Below are 18822 nucleotides of genomic sequence, written 5' to 3'. Positions count from 1 at the left end.
GTGAGGAAGTGCTGAGGAAGTGCAGGTAAGTTGAGGATGAGCTTTCAGTGGGTGTGAAGAGTGATGTGATAGACTAGTACTGGCAGTGCAGAATGAGTTAGGGGGGTGGGGACGGTGATGTGGAAGATGGAATGTAGGAGAATGAGTAAGTGTACTCACTTTGGCTGACCTAGTTAGGTCATTGAAGCACTTCCTGCACTGGATCCAGGTGCTGGAGATGTTGCTGCTGCTAGTGACCTCCTCTGTCACCTCGAGCCAGGCCTTCTTGGTGGCAGAGGCAGGCCACTTCCTCCCGTCCGCCGGGTAGAACACATCCCTCCTCTTCCTCACCCCATCCAGTAGCACCTGGAGTGAGGCAACATTGAATCTTGCAGCAGCCTTGCCCCTGTACTGCTCCATTGTGGTGTGTGGGTGTTTGCTCCAGGAGCAACCATTGGAGGACTGCCCCTTTAAATACAGCTCCTCCAGCTGACAGTCTGTGATGCAGTTGCCATCCTTGTAAATCTTTTTTGCACCCATTCCAGTGCCTCTATATCCTTTTTATAAAATGGAGACCAGAACTGTACACAATACTCTAAGTGTAGTCCAACCACGGTTCTGTACAAGTTTAACATAAAGTCTCTGCTTTTCAATTCTATTCCTCTAGAAATGAACCCCAATGCTTGGTTTGCATTTTAATGGCCTTATCAACATACGTTTCTTCTTTGAATGATACGTGAATGTATACCCCTAGATTCCTTTGCTCCTCTACCCCATATAGACTCCTTATTCCTCCAACCGAAATGCAGCACCCCACACTTATCTAATTGAAATTAATTTGTCATTTGCACATCCATTCTGCAAGTTTATTAACGTTTTCATCATTTACAGGGGGTCCACTTGTGGGAGTGACCAGTGCCGCTGAACCAGAGAGATATCTAAAGCAGATATAAAATTTGTAAGTTACCATCTCCCTGGAAATGAAATTTCTGTTTTTGCAAATTTTTATAATACATTAGGCAAGGTATTAAGTGGAGTTTGCTTCACCGAAGATGAAAAATTTCAGTACTCTTCTCATGTCTTTTACTCTTTTCTTTCTGTGTTTCACTGTTCCATGTGTGTGTGTTTCTATTACTTTTTCTTTTCTCTCTGTGTTTCCCTGTTACTCTCTCCCTTTCTCTTAGTTACTCATTCCTGGTGTGACTTTATTAATGTCCTCCTTCTTTTCTATGTTTTCCTCTCTGTTACTCCCTGATAGTTCCTGGTGCCTTTTTCATTACTCCAGAGATCTCCCGATTTTACCAATTGCCTTTCCCTCCAGCATTCTCTGCCAGTTCTACACTCCATCAATGTGCATATTGTATAAGAAGTATAAGATAACAGCATACTCCGCTGTTCTCTGGACACAGAACAGCTGATCGGTGCACCATATGAGATGCTCCTCCACTTCTTGTGCCCTTGAACAGCTGATTGAAAAGATAAGATAAATCAGAGTGTGTGAGATTTATGCAGCTTGGCATCAGGGTATCTTGAGTTTCACCCCTTGAGCTACTTCTAACGCAGAACAAATTAAATTCCCAAGAAAAAAAAACACAGCAGGTAGCATTTCTCCCAAATACTTGTCTCAGAACTGCTCCAAAAAGTCTAGTCCATAGTTTAATTTTGCCATAAAACTACTTATGCCATGGTGAATTTATTCCAAAACAAAATATAAAAAGTCCAGCTCAGCTGTTAGGAGTTCTTCATAGCTGGGTTCTTTTCTTCATATTTCTGTATCATTTCATCCCTAGCTCTGTATTGTGAGTTTTCACAGATTTTTTTTTATTCGTTCATGGGATGTGGGCGTCGCTGGCGAGACTGGCATTTATTGCCCATCCCTAATTGCCCTTGAGAAGGTGTTGGTGAGCCGCCTTCTTGAACTGTTGCAGTCCGTGTGGTGAAGGTTCTCTCACAGTGCTGTTGGGAAGGGAGTTCCAGGATTTTGACCCAGCGATGGTGAAGGAACGGCGATATATTTCCAAGTCGGGATGGTGTGTAGCATCGAAAAATGTGTTTTAATTGAGTCCAGATTGCTCTTGATATGGATCTAGGATAAATTATCCCATTCAGTACATCCAGCAAAGCAACACCCAAGTAACCCAAATCCAGTCTTTATATTCCACTTTCTGATTTGGATCCATTTCAGTTTTGGTTCAGGCAGGAGCAGCTAATATGTGATGGCAAAAGTGTGACTGTGACAGAACAAAATATGACAATTACAGGAAATAAGTGATACACTACAGAAAGATGTAAGATTTTTAATATATAACTAGCAGATCTCCTGTCGAATTACTCATGGTATGCTAGAGGATACGCTGTTTCAGAACAGCGAGAGTTTTAATGTCATACAGGGCCTAACATCAGGGCCATTGATCTACAGTGACTGAATGAGTCCAGTTTGTCTACTGTAACTTAGGTGGGAGAGCCAGGAAAACCTAAGATAAACACAGCCTATGCCATTTTTCCAGGATTTCCCAAGCTCTTCCACTGAATTTACGGCAGGTGAGTGGGAAAAAACCCCACAAAAATTCACCCTCTTAAAGTTCAAGAATAAAGAAGGAATTTGGTTAGGCTACAGTTAGCATAGTGTGCGTAATTTTGGATGCCCCATCTGGTTGGGGAGTCAGTAATGAGGGGTCACCTACTTAAAATGAACACTAAGAGAATGAGGAGAGAGGTTAAGAGAAATTGCTTGACACAGAGCGTTGTCGGAGCATGGAATGTTTTGCCATTGGAAGTGGTTCAGCCAGAGACCATTGCACCTTGTAAGGAAAGATTGGATAAATATTTGAATATTTGAAAAAGATACAAGGCTATAGAGGAGCGGGGAAGTGGGATTAGTTTCAGATTGCTCTAGCAAAGAGACAGCACAGACCCGATGAGTTGAATGGTCTCCTTCTGCATTGTGAGCTTTTTACATAGAATGTACAGTACAGAAACAGGTCATTCAGCCCAACAGGCCCATGCCAGTGTTTATGCTCCACACAAGCCTCCGCCCTCCCTACTTCATCTAACTCTACTATGTCTACGAAAGGTTCCTCAAGTGGCTGATTAACTCCTTCAGTAGGGTCATCGGCAATGTCCAGGGATGCTCTTCAACATGTGCTAATGTCTGGAGATTTGGGATGGGGGGGCATGTCCAGTTTTCAGCTTCTCTCTTCTGTTGTATGCTTCCTTGACCTGCAATGAGAAGAAAGTAATGAATGAATGACTGAGTCTTTCTTGAGGCCTCTCAGAGCTAGGGAATTGGCCATTGTGCTTCCCTAAACAAGAGTGAAAGAAAAGACATCGTGCTAAAAGGGTTCTGCGAGAATCTTTAACAGGCCAACCCACTGTCAATGGAAAGGTTCCAGGAAAGGGATGTTTAAAGCATTACAGATGAGCATGAGCAATGATTAAGTGTGTGTTACAGGCATGGCATTGTAGACCATTATAAACAGGTAATTAGAGGACTCATTCGCCTTGGCAAACTTCTGGAAGGTGCTAAATTTCTTTCTCACCTGAATGGTTGTTCTCTTAACTTCAGAGACTGCATTCACCTGCTCTGCCACTTCTTCCCATGCAACCCCTGATTGCATTTTGCAGAGGAGGATGCCACCCCAACCTGAATGTGTCACCTTGCCAGCACTTCACTCAACATTAGGATTTTCTTGCAGAAGGAAACTTTCCTGCCTCTTTTTAAGAAAGGAGAGAGAGGGAAACCAGTGAATTATAGACCAGTGAGCCTAACATCTGTTGTGGGAAAAATGCTGGAGTCTATAATTAAGGATAGGGTGACTGAACACCTCGAGAATTTTCAGTTAATCAGAGAGAGCCAGCATGGATTTGTGAAAGGTAGGTCATGCCTGACAAACCTGATTGAATTTTTTGAAGAGGTGACTAAAGTAGTGGCCAGGGGAATGTCAATGGATGTTATTTATATGGACTTCCAGAAGGCATTTGATAAGGTCCCACATAAGAGACTGTTAGCTAAGATAGAAGCCCCCATGGAATAGAGGGAAAAGTACAGACTTGGTTAGGAAATTGGCTGAGCGAAAGGCGACAGAGAGTAGGGATAATGGGTAATTACTCACATTGGCAAGATGTGACTAGTGGAGTCCCGCAGGGATCTGTCTTGGGGCCTCAATTATTCACAATATTTATGAACAACTTAGATGAAGGCGTAGAAAGTCTCACATCTAAGTTTGTCGATGACACAAAGATTGGTGGCATTGTAAGCAGTGTAGATGAAAACATTAAATTACAAAGGGATATTGATAGATTAGGTGAATGGGCAAAACTGTGGCAAATGGAATTCAATGTAGACAAATGTGAGGTCATCCACTTTGGATCAAAAAAGGATAGAACAGGGTACTTTCTAAATGGTAAAAAGTTAAAAACAGTGGATGTCCAAAGGGACTTAGGGGTTCAGGTACATAGATCATTGAAGTGTCATGAACAGGTGCAGAAAATAATCAAGAAGGCAAATGGAATGTTGGCCTTTATATCTAGAGGACTAGAGTACAAGGGGGCAGAAGTTATGCTGCAGCTATACAAAACCCTGCTTAGTCCGCACCTGGAGTACTGTGAACAGTTCTGGACACCGCACCTTCGGAAGGACATATTGGCCTTGGAGGGAGTGCAGAGTAGGTTTACTAGTGTAAGGGGTTAGTACTGTTTCTCGGGCTTATTATAGGTCAGCCAGTTATGTTTTTCCTGAGCTGCCCTGCCCGCTGTGCGGTTGCGAATCGCTTTCCCCTTCCTGATTCTGAGCTGAGGACTTATCGGGCGGTAACAAGGACAGACGAACAGACCAGTGGATTGGTACAAGGAAAACCAATGTTTATTAATAAGAAAACTAAAACTACAAGGTAAACAGTATTATACAGAAGATAAAAAGAAAATTGCTATGAATGCAATACAGTCTTACACTTAACGGGGTGGAAGAAATGGACACATCGAGGGAAAATTGTAAAATCACAATTTTAGCAATACCCCTTTAACCCCCACCCTTATACCTAGCTAGGTTGTCTTGTGGCGGCCAGAAAATTAATGCTCACCGGTGAAACAGATGAAAAGGCCTGGCCCCGGTGCTCTGCTGCTGCCGTCGACATGTGGTTGCGAGGTTTACTGGATGGCCTTCCTTCTTAATTGCTAGCAGGCAGACAGGACACCGGGCCAAGAGGCGAAGAGAAGAGAGAGAGAGATTCTGGGAAGCCCCAGTTATATCCTCCCGGTAACAGGTTATTTTCGCGCCTCATCAGTTTGCTCCATTGTCCGATTTGGGCTGAAAATGTAAGACAAAAGGGGTCCCGATCTCTGGCCCATTTACATAAATGGCCGGTTCCTGTACTGATCTGTTCCATAACTGTTATCCATTGTTCCGAATGTTCCTTGATGGTTCACCTTTTGTCCTGGGATTTCTCCTGCTCGAATTTTGATGTGTAGGCCGACCATGTTGATGGCTTGCCTCAGGGCTTGAATGCAGCTGCATTGTTCAAAGAAACCTGTCTGAAACACAAAGCCTGCCAAGCTGTTAGAGAATTTTGCAGGCTTTTAGGCCATGTGTCTGACCGCAGCCATTTTGAAAGACCCTGGATTTTTTAAAACACAGTCACACCAGGGTTTCTTTAATAACTCCAATAAATCTTCGGGGGGGGGAACATGTGAAATTTTGCGAATCCCTTCACTAGAATGATACCTGGACTTCAAGGGTTAAGTTACGAGGAAAGATTACACAAATTGGGGTTGTATTCTCTAGAGTTTCAAAGTTTATAAGATATTAAGGGGAACAGAAAGGGTGGATAGAGAGAAACTATTTCCGCTGGTTGGGAATTCTAGGAGTAGGGGGCACAGTCTAAAAATTAGAGCCAGACCTTTCAGGAGTGAGATTAGAAAACATTTCTACACAAAATGGGTGGTAGAAGTTTGGAACTCTCTTCCGCAAACAGCAATTGATACTAGCTCAATTGCTAAATTTAAATCTGAGATAGATAGTTTTTGGCAACCAAAGGTATTAAGGGATGTGGGCCAAGGACAAATATATGGAGCTAGATCACAAATCAGCCATGATCTTATCAAATGGTGGAGCAGGCACGAGGGGCTGAATGGCCTACTCCTGTTCCTATGTTCCTATGCCACCACCCTGGGAATTATTGGACGTCAGGCTCTTTTTTTAAAACACTTGTTACAATTCCAGAATCAAAAGAAGGTTTTGCCTCCACAACAGGAAGCACAGGTATAGCTTTAAGGTGCTGCACCTGCACTTTTAAGCCTTTGTGCCTCCTCCCCCCATTACTGTGTCCCAGTGCAAAGCGCATTGGGGGCGCAACAGCAATATGCTAATGAAAGAACCTCTCAAAATCTGGAGAAGGCCCCTCAGTGTGCTGGTCACACAAGGTGCCCCTTGCCAATAGATGCCCAGATGCAAACTTTCAGGCCCTTGCTATTTTTACAGAACTTAAAGAGCTTATACTGCAATTTCAACAGTATGGGCACTTTAAGCACTTTAAAAGAGATAGGTGCTGGTTCCTGTAAGGGCACTGGCAGAAAATGATGAAAAGATTGGAAGGGTTGGGAGCAAATGGGACCTATGCTCGATGATCAGGAGGTAAGAGAGGAGGGGGAGTTGCGTTCTTGATTAGGGAGAACATCACGGCAGTAGTGAGAGGGGATATATCCGAGGGTTCGCCCACTGAGTCTATATGGGTAGAACTGAAAAATAAGAAGGGAGAGATCACTTTGATAGGATTGTACTACAGACCCCCAAATAGTCAACGGGAAATTGAGGAGCAAATATGTAAGGAGATTACAGACTGCTGCAAGAAAAATAGGGTGGTAATAGAAGGGGACTTTAACTTTCCCAACATTGACTGGGACAGCCATAGCATTAGGGGCTTGGATGGAGAGAAATTTGTTGAGTGTATTCAGGAGGAATTCCTCAGTCAGTATGTGGATGGCCCGACTAGAGAGGGGGCAAAACTTGACCTCCTCTTGGGAAATAAGGAAGGGCAGGTGACAGAAGTGTTGGTGAGGGATCACTTTGGGACAAGTGATCATAATTCCATTAGTTTTAAGATAGCTATGGAGAAGGATAGGTCTGGCCCAAAAGTTAAAATTCGAAATTGGGGAAAGGCCAATTTTGATGGTATTAGACAGGAACTTTCAGAAGTTGATTGGGAGAGTCTGTTGGCAGGCAAAGGGACGTCTGGTAAGTGGGAGGCTTTCAAAAGTGTGTTAACCAGGGTTCAGGGTAAGCACATTCCTTATAAAGTGAAGGGCAAGGCTGGTAGAAGTAGGGAACCTTGGATGACTCGGGAGATTGAGGCACTAGTCAAAAAGAAGAAGGAGGCATATGACATGCATAGGCAGCTGGGATCAAGTGGATCCCTTGAAGAGTATAGAGATTGCCGGAGTAGAGTTAAGAGAGAAATCAGGAAGGCAAAAAGGGGACATGAGATTGCTTTGGCAGATCAGGCAAAGGTGAATCCAAAGAGCTTCTACAAATACATAAAGGGCAAAAGGGTAACTAGGGAGAGAGTAGGGCCTCTTAAGGATCAACAAGGTCATCTATGTGCGGAACCACAAGAAATGGGTGAGATCCTGAATGAATATTTCACATCGGTATTTACGGTTGAGAAAGGCATGGATGTTAGGGAACTTGGGGAAATAAATAGTGATGTCTTGATGAGTGTACATATTACAGAGAGGGAGGTGCTGGAAGTCTTAACGCGCATCAAGGTAGATAAATCTCCGGGACCTGATGAAATGTATCCCAGGACGTTATGGGAGGTTAGGGAGGAAATTGCGGGTCCCCTAGCAGAGATATTTGAATCATCCACCGCTACAGGTGAGGTGCCTGAAGATTGGAGGGTAGCAAATGTTGTGCCTTTGTTTAAGAAGGGCGGCAGGGAAAAGCCTGGGAACTACAGACCAGTGAGCCTGACATCTGTAGTGGGTAAGTTGTTAGAGGGTATTCTGAGGGACAGGATCTACAGGCATTTGGAGAGGCAGGGACTAATTAGGAACAGTCAGCATGGTTTTGTGAGAGGAAAATCATGTCTCACGAATTTGATTGAGTTTTTTGAAGGGGTAACCAAGAAGATAGATGAGGGCTGTGCAGTAGACGTGGTCTACATGGACTTCAGCAAAGCATTTGACAAGGTACCGCATGGTAGGTTGTTACATAAGGTTAAATCTCATGGGATCCAAGGTGAGGTAGCCAATTGGATACAAAATTGGCTTGACGACAGAAGACAGAGGGTGGTTGTAGAGGGTTGTTTTTCAAACTGGATGCCTGTGTCCAGCGGTGTGCCTCAGGGATCGGTGCTGGGTCCGCTGTTATTTGTTATTTATATTTATGATTTGGATGAGAATTTAGGAGGCATGGTTAGTAAGTTTGCAGATGACACCAAGATTGGTGGCATTGTGGACAGTGAAGAAGGTTATCTGGGATTGCAACGGGATCTTGATCAATTGGGCCAGTGGGCCGATGAATGGCAGATGGAGTTTAATTTAGATAAATGTGAGGTGATGCATTTTGGTAGATCGAATCGGGCCAGGACCTACTCCGTTAATGGTAGGGCGTTGGGGAGAGTTATAGAACAAAGAGATCTGGGAGTACAGATTCATAGCTCCTTGAAAGTGGAGTCACAGGTGGATAGGGTGGTGAAGAAGGCATTCGGCATGCTTGGTTTCATTGGTCAGAACATTGAATGCAGGAGTTGGGATGTCTTGTTGAAGTTGTACAGGGCATTGGTGAGGCCACACTTGGAGTACTGTGTACAGTTCTGGTCACCCTATTATAGAAAGGATATTATTAAACTAGAAAGAGTGCAGAAAAGATTTACTAGGATGCTACCGGGACTTGATGGTTTGACTTACAGGGAGAGGTTAGACAGACTGGGACTTTTTTCCCTGGAGAGTAGGAGGTTAAGGGGTGATCTTATAGAAGTCTATAAAATAATGAGGGGCATAGATAAGGTCGATAGTCAAAATCTTTTCCCAAAGGTAGGGGAGTCTATAACGAGGGGGCATAGATTTAAGGTGAGAGGGGAGAGATACAAAAGGGTCCAGAGGGGCAATTTTTTCACTCAAAGGGTGGTGAGTGTCTGGAACGAGCTGCCAGAGGCAGTAGTAGAGGCGGGTACAATTTTGTCTTTTAAAAAGCATTTGGACAGTTAAATGTGTAAGATGGGTATGGAGGGATATCGGCCAAGTGCAGGCAATTGGGACTAGCTTAGTGGTATAAACTGGGCGACATGGACATGTTGGGCCGAAGGGCCTGTTTCCATGTTGTAACTTCTATGATTCTATGATCAAGGCTTGAACTGCTGGAGGGGTTGGGAGGCGAGACAGGTGGATGCCTGGAGGCCAGGTGGAAGAAGAAGCTGCCGAAGAAAACATTGAGAGCAGGAATCAGAAATGAGTGAGAAGACCAGGAGGGTGATTTTAAACCCCAAGAACGGGTGGGTTGGGGGCGGGTGGGAGTTGAAAATAGTTGTTTTATGGGTCGCGACCGCAACCCGGCTTTATTTCCGGGTTTAACGTTAGCGCGGAAAAGTACAGGCTTCCCACTGGGAATACAAAATCCGAAAACTTTGCGACTGCGACCCAAAAAAACAACTATTTTCAACTCCCACCTGCCCCCAACCCACCCGTTCTTGGGGTTTAAAATCACCCCCCCCCCCGGATGTCCGAAAGAAAAAAACTGGGAAGGGAAGATTGCAAATCTGGTAGAAGTTGAGGAGGCCAGGCAACCAACAAAAAAAATGAGGAGTCCAAGATACGGAATCTGGGAGGTCAGTCAACCACGTAAAAATATTTGGAGGTTAGGGTTGGGACTGGGAAGCTGAAGAAACTTTATGGGTGACCAGGACTGGGAAGCTGTGGGGTGGCCAGGTGGTCGAAGAGAAAAGTGGGAATTCCAGCTAAATGATTATTGGCTGAGGACCTGGAAGTGGCACAGAGGCCCACAAATTTAAGTGTAGGCCTCAGGCAACTGAGAACAACACTGTGGGAGGTGGATGATGGAATAATGGAGCTGCGGACACTACACGTCACATAAAGAACCAGCCAATCAAAGACAAGGCAAGTAGAAACCTTGATTTAAAGCAACAACAAAGCATTACAATGACCGATTCCTGCATATCACAAAATCATGGTGCAAAAAGTAAGTAAAACAACAAGGAGTGCACACAGATGCAAGGCTTTTAATATATTAGGCTCCGCTTTGCACCTGGACACAAAGGAGTAAATTTTAACCCCAAGAACGGATGGGCTGGGGATGGTTGGGAGGTTAAAATAACAGCTTTTTGGAGCGGGACCGCATTCCGGCTCCAACTCGCCCACTTCTGGGTTTAATCTAGGCAGCTTGGTCTGTGTGTGCACAGCAGACACCAGAAAGTCCCGCCCCCACTAAGTCCAACGGGCCCACATTTAAAAGGGCAATGTTCCTCATTGAAATACTTGAGGTACTTAATATTTTGTGTATTGGAACATTAAAATGAATTTAACCTTACCTGTTCGGGTTTCCCATCACTTCCGAATCACGTCAGGCGAAAGCAGGCAGGAAGAGCCTGGGTCCATGAGGTGAGTGCCTTTATTGTACTGCTTGTGGGCCCAGAGGAGCAGGAGTGCTTCATTCAGGCCCAACAAGCTCACCTGGCCAACAGGGCCCCTGCGATCGGTCGCCCACCGCAACCCCCCCCCAACCCAATGTTGGACCCCCACCCCCATGGTGGATCCCCAACTGCCTCCGAATCTCCACCCGACCTCCAGCGACCTCCGATCTTCTTCCCAGCCTATGATACCTCCCTCCCTCCCTCTGATCCCTGGCTGCTGCCGCAGGCCTTCCTGCCCGACGACCAACCAGTCCGTCAATCAGGTTGACTGCCAGGTGCAAAACCCAGAAGTCAAATTTATTGGCCTCATTAAGGTCGCAATCGCACTTACCTTCTGGGTTTCGCACCTGAAAATCTTGCCCCCGCTCCCTTCCTGGCTGGAAGTGAAAATTCTACCCAAAGAAGAGGACAAAATGTTCCAGACTGTTCTGGCTGGAACATTCTCCCTTTGCATTTCACAGCCATATGCAAACAAAAGTAAATGATATGGGAATGATGTCAGAGCAGTTCACTTGATTGGCACCCTTGAGAATGTATCTGCAGGATGCTCTGCAGCAACACAGTGTGAACTAAGAGTTTGGTAAGTGTGGGAGTCTAAGGGTTAATCTCTTTAAAATCTAGTGCATATTGCTTTCAACTGTTTAAGTTCAATTGCTATTAACTGTTTAAGTTCAATTTTTAAGTTTAAATTTTTAAGTTTCTGTCAGGCTTCAGCAGAGAGAGCTGCTGTAGGAAGTTAATTGGTTAGCTAGATTAAACTGATACCTGAAGGTGGGGCAGGCCTGACTCATCTGAGTCACAAACTGTAGAAATACAGGGGCCGGTCAGTGCGACAGCACGGTGTGTGGACAACACAGTGTGATCTGAGAGTTTGGTAAGTGTGGGAGTTGGAGGAAGTGGGGGAAGGAGGTGCTGTTTTGCCTTGCTTTTCTTAACTTTTTCCCCAGAGCAGCAGTGGACCTGAGAGTAGAAGACTGAGATTGGGGAATAAAAGCAGCAGCAGACCTGCAACAAGAGAAAACTACTGTGCGACGTCACAGGTGAGGCAGGAGAGTCCGGGAGGTGAGCACAGTATAAAAGGAGAGACCAAGAGCGGGAGGAGAGTCTGAGAGTCTAAGGCAAGTCATGGCAGCACAGCTCGCACCCGTGATATGCTCCTCCTGCACTATGTGGGAAGTCATGGACACTACCAGTGTCCCTGGCGACCATGTGTGCAGGAAGTGTGTCCAGCTGCAGCTACTGACTAAATGTATTTCGGAGCTGGAGCTGCGGGTGGATTCACCGTGGAGCATCCGCGATGCTGAGACTATCGTGGATAGCATGTTCAGTGAGGTGGTCACACCGCAGGTAAAGATTACGCAGTCAGAAAGGAAATGGGTGACCGCCAGGCAGAGTAAAAGGACTAGGCAGGTAGAGCAGGAGTCCCCTGGGGCCATCTCCCTCTCAAACAGATATTCTGCTTTGGATACTGTTGGGGGAGATGGCTTATCAGGGGAAAGCAGCAAGAGCCAGGTTCGGGGCACCACAGGTGGCTCTGCTGAACAGGAGGGGAGGAATAAGAGTGGCAGGGCTGTAGTGATAGGGGATTCAATTGTAAGGGGAACAGATAGGCGTTTCTGCGGCCGCAAACGTGACTCCAGGATGGTATGTTGCCTCCCTGGTGCTAGGGTCAGGAATGTCACGGAGCGGCTGCAGGGCATTCTGGAGGGGGAGGGTGAACAGCCAGTAGTCGTGGTCCATATTGGTACCAATGACATAGGTAAAAAAAGGGATGAGGTCCTGCAAGGTGAATTTAAGGAGTTAGGAGATAAATTAAAAAGCAGGACTTCAAAGGTAGTAATCTCAGGATTACTACCGGTGCCACGTGCAAGTGAGTATGGGAACAGGAGAATAGACAGGATGAATGCGTGGCTGCAGGGATGGTGTAGGAGGGAGGGATTTAGATTCCTGGGACATTGGGACCGGTTCTGGGGAAAGTGGGACCTGTACAAGAGTGACAGGTTACACCTAAGCGGGACCGGGACCGATGTCCTCGCGGGGGTGTTTGCTAGTGCTGTTGGGGAAGGTTTAAACTAGAGTGGCAGGGGGATGGGAACATGAGCGGGGAGTCAGAAGGGAATAAAGTTGAGAGCAGCAAGAGAGGGGAAGGCCCAGGGTAAATCTACAATACAAATAGTACAAACAGTTGTTCGAGAACAAGTGAAAGGGAAAAGCGTAGAGCAGCAGAAAGAAAGTGTACTTTAGGCACGACAGATAAAATAAAAACTAGAAGGCGTAAGGCGATTAACCCAGCATCAAAGCTGTGGCAGGGGGTTGGGAACCTGAGCAGAGAGACAGAGGAAAGCGTGTCAGGAAGGGACAGAAGGTATGGAGTAAAAGGTAAAGTGTTAAAAAAGGAAAAAGCAGGAACTAAGTGTCACAAAACATATTTGAAAGTTCTTTATCTGAATGCACGTAGCATTCGTAACAAAAATGGACGAGTTAACGGCACAAATAACTATGTATGGGTATGATCTTGTGGCCATTACAGAAACATGGCTGCAGAGTGACAACGACTCTGAATTAAATATGCCAGGGTATTTAACAATCAGGAAGGACAGGCAGGAAGGAAGGGGAGGTGGAGTGGCTATGTTAATAAAGGAAGGAATCACTGTAATACTGAGAAATGATATTGGGACAAAGGATCAGGATAATGAAACAGTTTGGGTAGAGATAAGGAATAATAAGGGGAAAAAAGCACTAGTGGGCGTAGTATATAGGCCTCCTAATAGTTGCAACTCTGCTGGAAGAAGTATTAATCAGGAAATAGTCGGGGCATGTAATAAGGGAACAGCTATAATGATGGGGCATTTTAGCTATCATATTAACTGGACAAATCGAATTGGGCAGGGCAGCCTTGAGGAAGAGTTTATTGAGTGTATTAGGGATGGATTTCTTGAGCAGTATGTAACTGATCCTACAAGGGGGCAAGCAACCTTGGACCTGGTTCTGTGTAATGAGCCAGGATTAATTAATAATGTCCTAGTTAAGGATCCCCTTGGAACGAGTGACCATAACATGGTTACATTCCATATCCAATTAGAGGGTGAGAAGGTTGGTTATCAAACAAGCGTACTGAGCTTGAATAAAGGAGACTATGATGGTATGAGAGTGGAATTGATTAAAGTGGACTGGGAAAATAGATTAAAAGGTAAGACGGTACATGAGCAGTGGTGTTCATTTAAGGAATTATTTTACAACTTTCAAAAAATATATATTCCACTGAGGAAAAAAGGGTGTAAAAGAAATGACAGCCATCCGTGGCTAAGTGAAGAAATTAAGGATAGTATCCGACTAAAAACAAGGACATATAAGGTAGCCAAACTTAGTGGGAGGATAGAAGATTGGGAAGTCTTCAAAAGACAGCAAAAAGTAACTAAAGGATTGATTAAGAAAGGGAAGATAGATTATGAAAATAAATTATCAAAAAATATAAAAACAGAGAGCAAGAGTTTCTATAGTTATATAAAAAGAAAAAGGGTGGCTAAGGCAAACATAGGTCCCTTAGAGGATGAGACCGGGAAATTAATGGTGGGAAACATGGAGATGGCAAAAATGCTGAACAAATATTTTGTTTCAGTCTTTACGGGAGAGGACACTAAGAATATCCCAACACTGGACAAACAGGGAGCTCTGGGGGGGGGGAGGAGCTAAATACGATTAAAATCACTAAGGAATTGGTACTCAGTAAATTAATGGGACTCAAGGCGGATAAATCCCCTGGACCTGATGGCTTACATCCTAGGGTCTTGAGGGAAGTGGCAGTAGGGATTGTGGATGCTTTGGTAATAATTTTCCAAAATTCTCTGGACTCAGCAAAGGTCCTGGCAGATTGGAAAACTGCTAATGTAACACCCTTATTTAAAAAGGGTAGTAGGCAGAAGGCTGGAAATTATAGACCAGTTAGCCTAACATCTGTGGTGGGTAAAATTTTGGAGTCTATTATTAAGGAGACAGTAGCGGAACATTTGGATAAAGATAATTTAATAGGACAAAGTCAGCGTGGCTTTATGAAGGGGAAGTCATGTCTTAGAAGTTTGCTTGAGTTCTTCGAGGACATAACGTACAGGGTGGATAAAGGGGAACCAGTGGACGTAGTGTATTTAGACTTCCAGAAGGCATTCAACAAGGTGCCACATAAAAGATTATTGCTCAAGATAAAGAATCACTGGATTGGGGGTAATATTCTGGCATGGGTGGAGGATTGGTTATCTAACAGGAAGCAGAGAGTTGGGATAAATGGTTCATTCTCGGACTGGCAACCAGTAGCCAGTGGTGTTCCGCAGGGGTCGGTGCTGGGTCCCCAAATCTTTACAATCTATTATTAATGATTTGGAGGAGGGGACCGAGTGTAACATATCAAAGTTTGCAGATGATACAAAGATGGGAGGGAAAGTAGAGAGTGAGGAGGACATAAAAAACGTACAAGGGGATATAGACAGGCTGGGTGAGTGGGCGGAGATTTGGCAGATGCAATACAATATTGGAAAATGTGAGGTTATGCAGTTTGGCAGGAAAAATCAGAGAGCAAGTTATTATCTTAATGGCGAGAAACTGGAAAGTACTGCAGTACAAAGGGATCTGGGGGTCCTAGTGCAAGAAAATCAAAAAGTTAGTATGCATGTGCAGCAGGTGATCAAGAAGGCCAACGGAATGTTGGCTTTTATTGCTAGGGGGATAGAATATAAAAACAGGGAGGTATTGCTGCAGTTATATAAGGTATTGGTGAGACCGCACCTGGAATACTGCATACAGTTTTGGTGTCCATACTTAAGAAAAGACATACTTGCTCTCGAGGCAGTACAAAGAAGGTTCACTCGGTTAATCCCGGGGATGAGAGGGTGGACATATGAGGAGAGGTTGAGTATATTGGGACTCTACTCATTGAAGTTCAGAAGAATGAGAGGCGATCTTATTGAAACATATAAGATTGTGAAGGGGCTTGATCGGGTGGATGCGGTAAGGATGTTCCCAAGGATGGGTGAAACTAGAACTAGGGGGCACAATCTTAGAATAAGGGGCTGCTCTTTCAAAACTGAGATGAGGAGAAACTTCTTCACTCAGAGGGTAATAGGTCTGTGGAATTTGCTGCCCCAGGAAGCTGTGGAAGCTACATCATTAAATAAATTTAAAACAAAAATAGACAGTTTCCTGGAAGTAAAGGGAATTAGGGGTTACGGGGAGCGGGCAGGAAATTGGACATGAATTTAGATTTGAGGTTAAGATCAGATCAGCCATGATCTTTTTGAATGGCGGAGCAGGCTCGAGGGGCAGATTGGCCTACTCCTGCTCCTATTTCTTATGTTCTTATGTTCTTAACTCACTGAGGCTACTACAATAGCACCTTCCCTTCCCTGAGACCTCGAAGAAGGAGAAGAGCAGCAATAGTGTGTCGGAACACCATCATCTCCAAGTTGCATTCCATCCTGACTTGGACATATCATGGAGATTTATTTATGGCACAGAAGGAGGCCATTCGGCCCATCGTGTCTGTGCCAGCTGAAAATGAGCTATCCAGCCTAATCCCACTTTCCAGCTCTTGGTCCGTAGCTCTGTAGGTTACGGCACTTCAAATGCATATCCAAGTAATTTTTAAATGCGATTATGGTTTCTGCCTCTACCACCCTTTCAGGCAGTGAGTTTCAGACCCCCCACCACTCTCTGGGTGAAAATTTTTTCCTCAACTCCCCTCTAATCCAATTACTTTAAATCTATGCCCCTTGGTTATTGACCTCTCTGCTAAGGGATATAGGTCCTTCCTATCCACTCTATCTAGGCCCCTCATAATTTTATACACCTCAATTAAATCTCCCCTCAGCCTCCTCTGTTCCAAAGAAAACAACCCCAGCCTATCCAATCTTTCCTCTTAACTAAAATTCTCCTGTCCTGGCTACATCCTCGTAAATCTTCTCTGCACCTTCTCTAGGGCAGTCACATCTTTCCTGTAATGTGGTGACCAGAACTCTATGCAATACTTTGGCTGTGGCCTAACTAGTGTTTTATACAGTTCTAGCATAACCTCCCTGCTCTTATATTCTATGCCTCGGCTAATAAAGGAAATTATCCCATATGCCTTTTTAACCACCTTATCCACCTGCCCTGCTACCTTCAGGGATCTGTTGACATGCACCCTAAGATCCCTCTGTTCCTCTACACGTCTCAGTATCCTCCCATTTATTGTGCACTCCCTTGCCTTGTTTACCCTCCCCAAATGCATTACCTCACACTTCTCTGGATTGAATTCCGTTTGCCTCTTTTCTGCCCACCTGACTAATCCATTGATATCTTCCTAAAAATCTACAGCTTTCCTCTTCACTATCAACCACACTGCCAACTTTTGTATCATCTGCAAACTTCTTAATCATGCCCCCTACATTTAAATCTAGATCATTGATACATACCACAAAAAGCAAGGGACCTAGTACTGAGCCCTGCAGAACCCCACTGGAAACAGCCTTCCAGTCACAAAAATGCCTGTCGACCATTACCCTTTGCTTCCTGCCACTGAGCCAATTTTGGATTCAACTTGCCACTCTCCCTTGGATCCCATGGGTTTTTACTTTTATGACCAGTCTGCCATGTGGGATCTTGTCAAAAGCCTTGCTAAAATCCATGTAGACTACATCAAACGTGCTACCCTCATTGACCCTCCTTGTTACCTCCTCAAAAAATTCAATCAAGTTAGTCAGACACAACCTTCCCTTAACAAATCCATGCTGACTGCCTTTCTAAATGACGTTTAATACTGTCCCACAGAATTTTTTCAATAATTTGCCCACCACCAAAGTTAGGCTGACTGGCCTGTAATTACTTGGTCCATCCCTTTCTCCATTCTTAAACGACGTTACAATGTTAGCAGTCCTCCAGTCCTCCAGCACCAGACCTGTGACTGGAGAGGCTTGGAAAATTATGGTCAGAGCCTCCACTGTTTCCTCCCTTGCTTTTCTTAACAGCCTGGGATACATTTCATCCGGGCCTGGCGATTTATCTACTTTTAAATCTATCTTAATATTTCCTCTCTAACTATATTTATCCCTTCCTATATTTCATACTCCTCCTCCTTAACTACAATGTCAGCATCATCACCTTCTATTGTGAAGACATACGCAAAGTATTCATTAAGAACCATACCCAAGTAATCCGCCTCCACACACAGGTTACCTTTTTGGACTCTAATAGGCCCTACTCTTTCCTTGGTTATCCTCTTGCTCTTTATGTATTTATAAAACATCTTTAGGTTTTCCTTAATTTTACTTGCCAGTATTTTTTCATGCCTTCTCTTTGCTTTCCTAATTTCCTTTTTAATTTTACCCCTGCATTTTCTATACTCCTCTAGGCTTTCTGCAGTATTGAGCTCTCGGTATCTGGCATAAGCTTCCGCTTTTTGCCTTATCTTACCCTGTATGGTTCTTGACATCCAGGGGGCTCTAGATTTGGGATATTTCACCATTCCTTCATTGTTGCTGGCTCAATATCCTGGAATACCCTACTTGATACAATTGTGGAAACATAATCTTCACAATAGTTCAAAGACCCACCATCACCTTCTCAGAGCAACTAAGGATGGACAATAAATGTGGCCTTGCCAGTGTCATCCACATGCTGAGAACAGTTTTCCTGGATCTCTGCCTGGCAGAAGTTGAAAGGCTGGAACACCCCTGAAATTGGACCTTGGAGGTAGTGCTTAGCCTCTGCAGATTGGAGAATCTGTGAAGGATCTGCCGGCAACCTCCTCATGCTTCCTAACTGGTCAAGTCCTTCCTCTTCAGGACCTGCAAGGAAGGATCAGCAGGGCTTGAGAACTTTTGGAAGTTGCTTTTGAACAGCAGCCAGAGGAAGCAGAAGCCAGTGTGTATTACCACTACTGCAGGCTTTTCAGCCCTGGAGCATCAGTCCATTTTCCTCTCCTGCTTTTGGGTATCCACCCATTCCGAGAGGCATACCTCAATGGTTTATATCAAGGTCATTCTAATGGCCTCAACCCAGAAGTATGGGTGGATTCAGGTTTGCACAGGCAGTGCATATTTCGGGTGCACTTGACCTGACATGCGCTTGGGCCAGGTCAGGGGGAGGAAAATCGACACATTATAGATATAAACAGTGTATCACTTTAAGAATTTATAAAAACTTCATGCTGTTTGTTAGCTCAATGCTGGAAACCCAG

At 44.6% G+C, this 18822-nt stretch overlaps 1 protein-coding gene across 1 annotated transcript in view; it reads left to right on the top strand.

Moving 5' to 3' along the window:
• The first annotated feature begins 868 nt into the window (after positions 1 to 868).
• Positions 869 to 18822, top strand: part of LOC137321888 (amine sulfotransferase-like) — a 74457-nt gene continuing 56503 nt past the window's right edge. Inside the window, exon 1 of the mRNA XM_067984716.1 lies at positions 869 to 937. The gene's annotated coding sequence lies outside the window, so the exon portion shown is untranslated. The remainder of the gene's footprint in view (positions 938 to 18822) is intronic.

The sequence above is a fragment of the Heptranchias perlo genome, chromosome 5, assembly GCF_035084215.1.
Source record: "Heptranchias perlo isolate sHepPer1 chromosome 5, sHepPer1.hap1, whole genome shotgun sequence".
In the NCBI taxonomy this organism is placed as follows: Eukaryota; Metazoa; Chordata; class Chondrichthyes; order Hexanchiformes; family Hexanchidae; genus Heptranchias; species Heptranchias perlo.
This window is presented reverse-complemented; position numbering and strand designations above follow the sequence as displayed.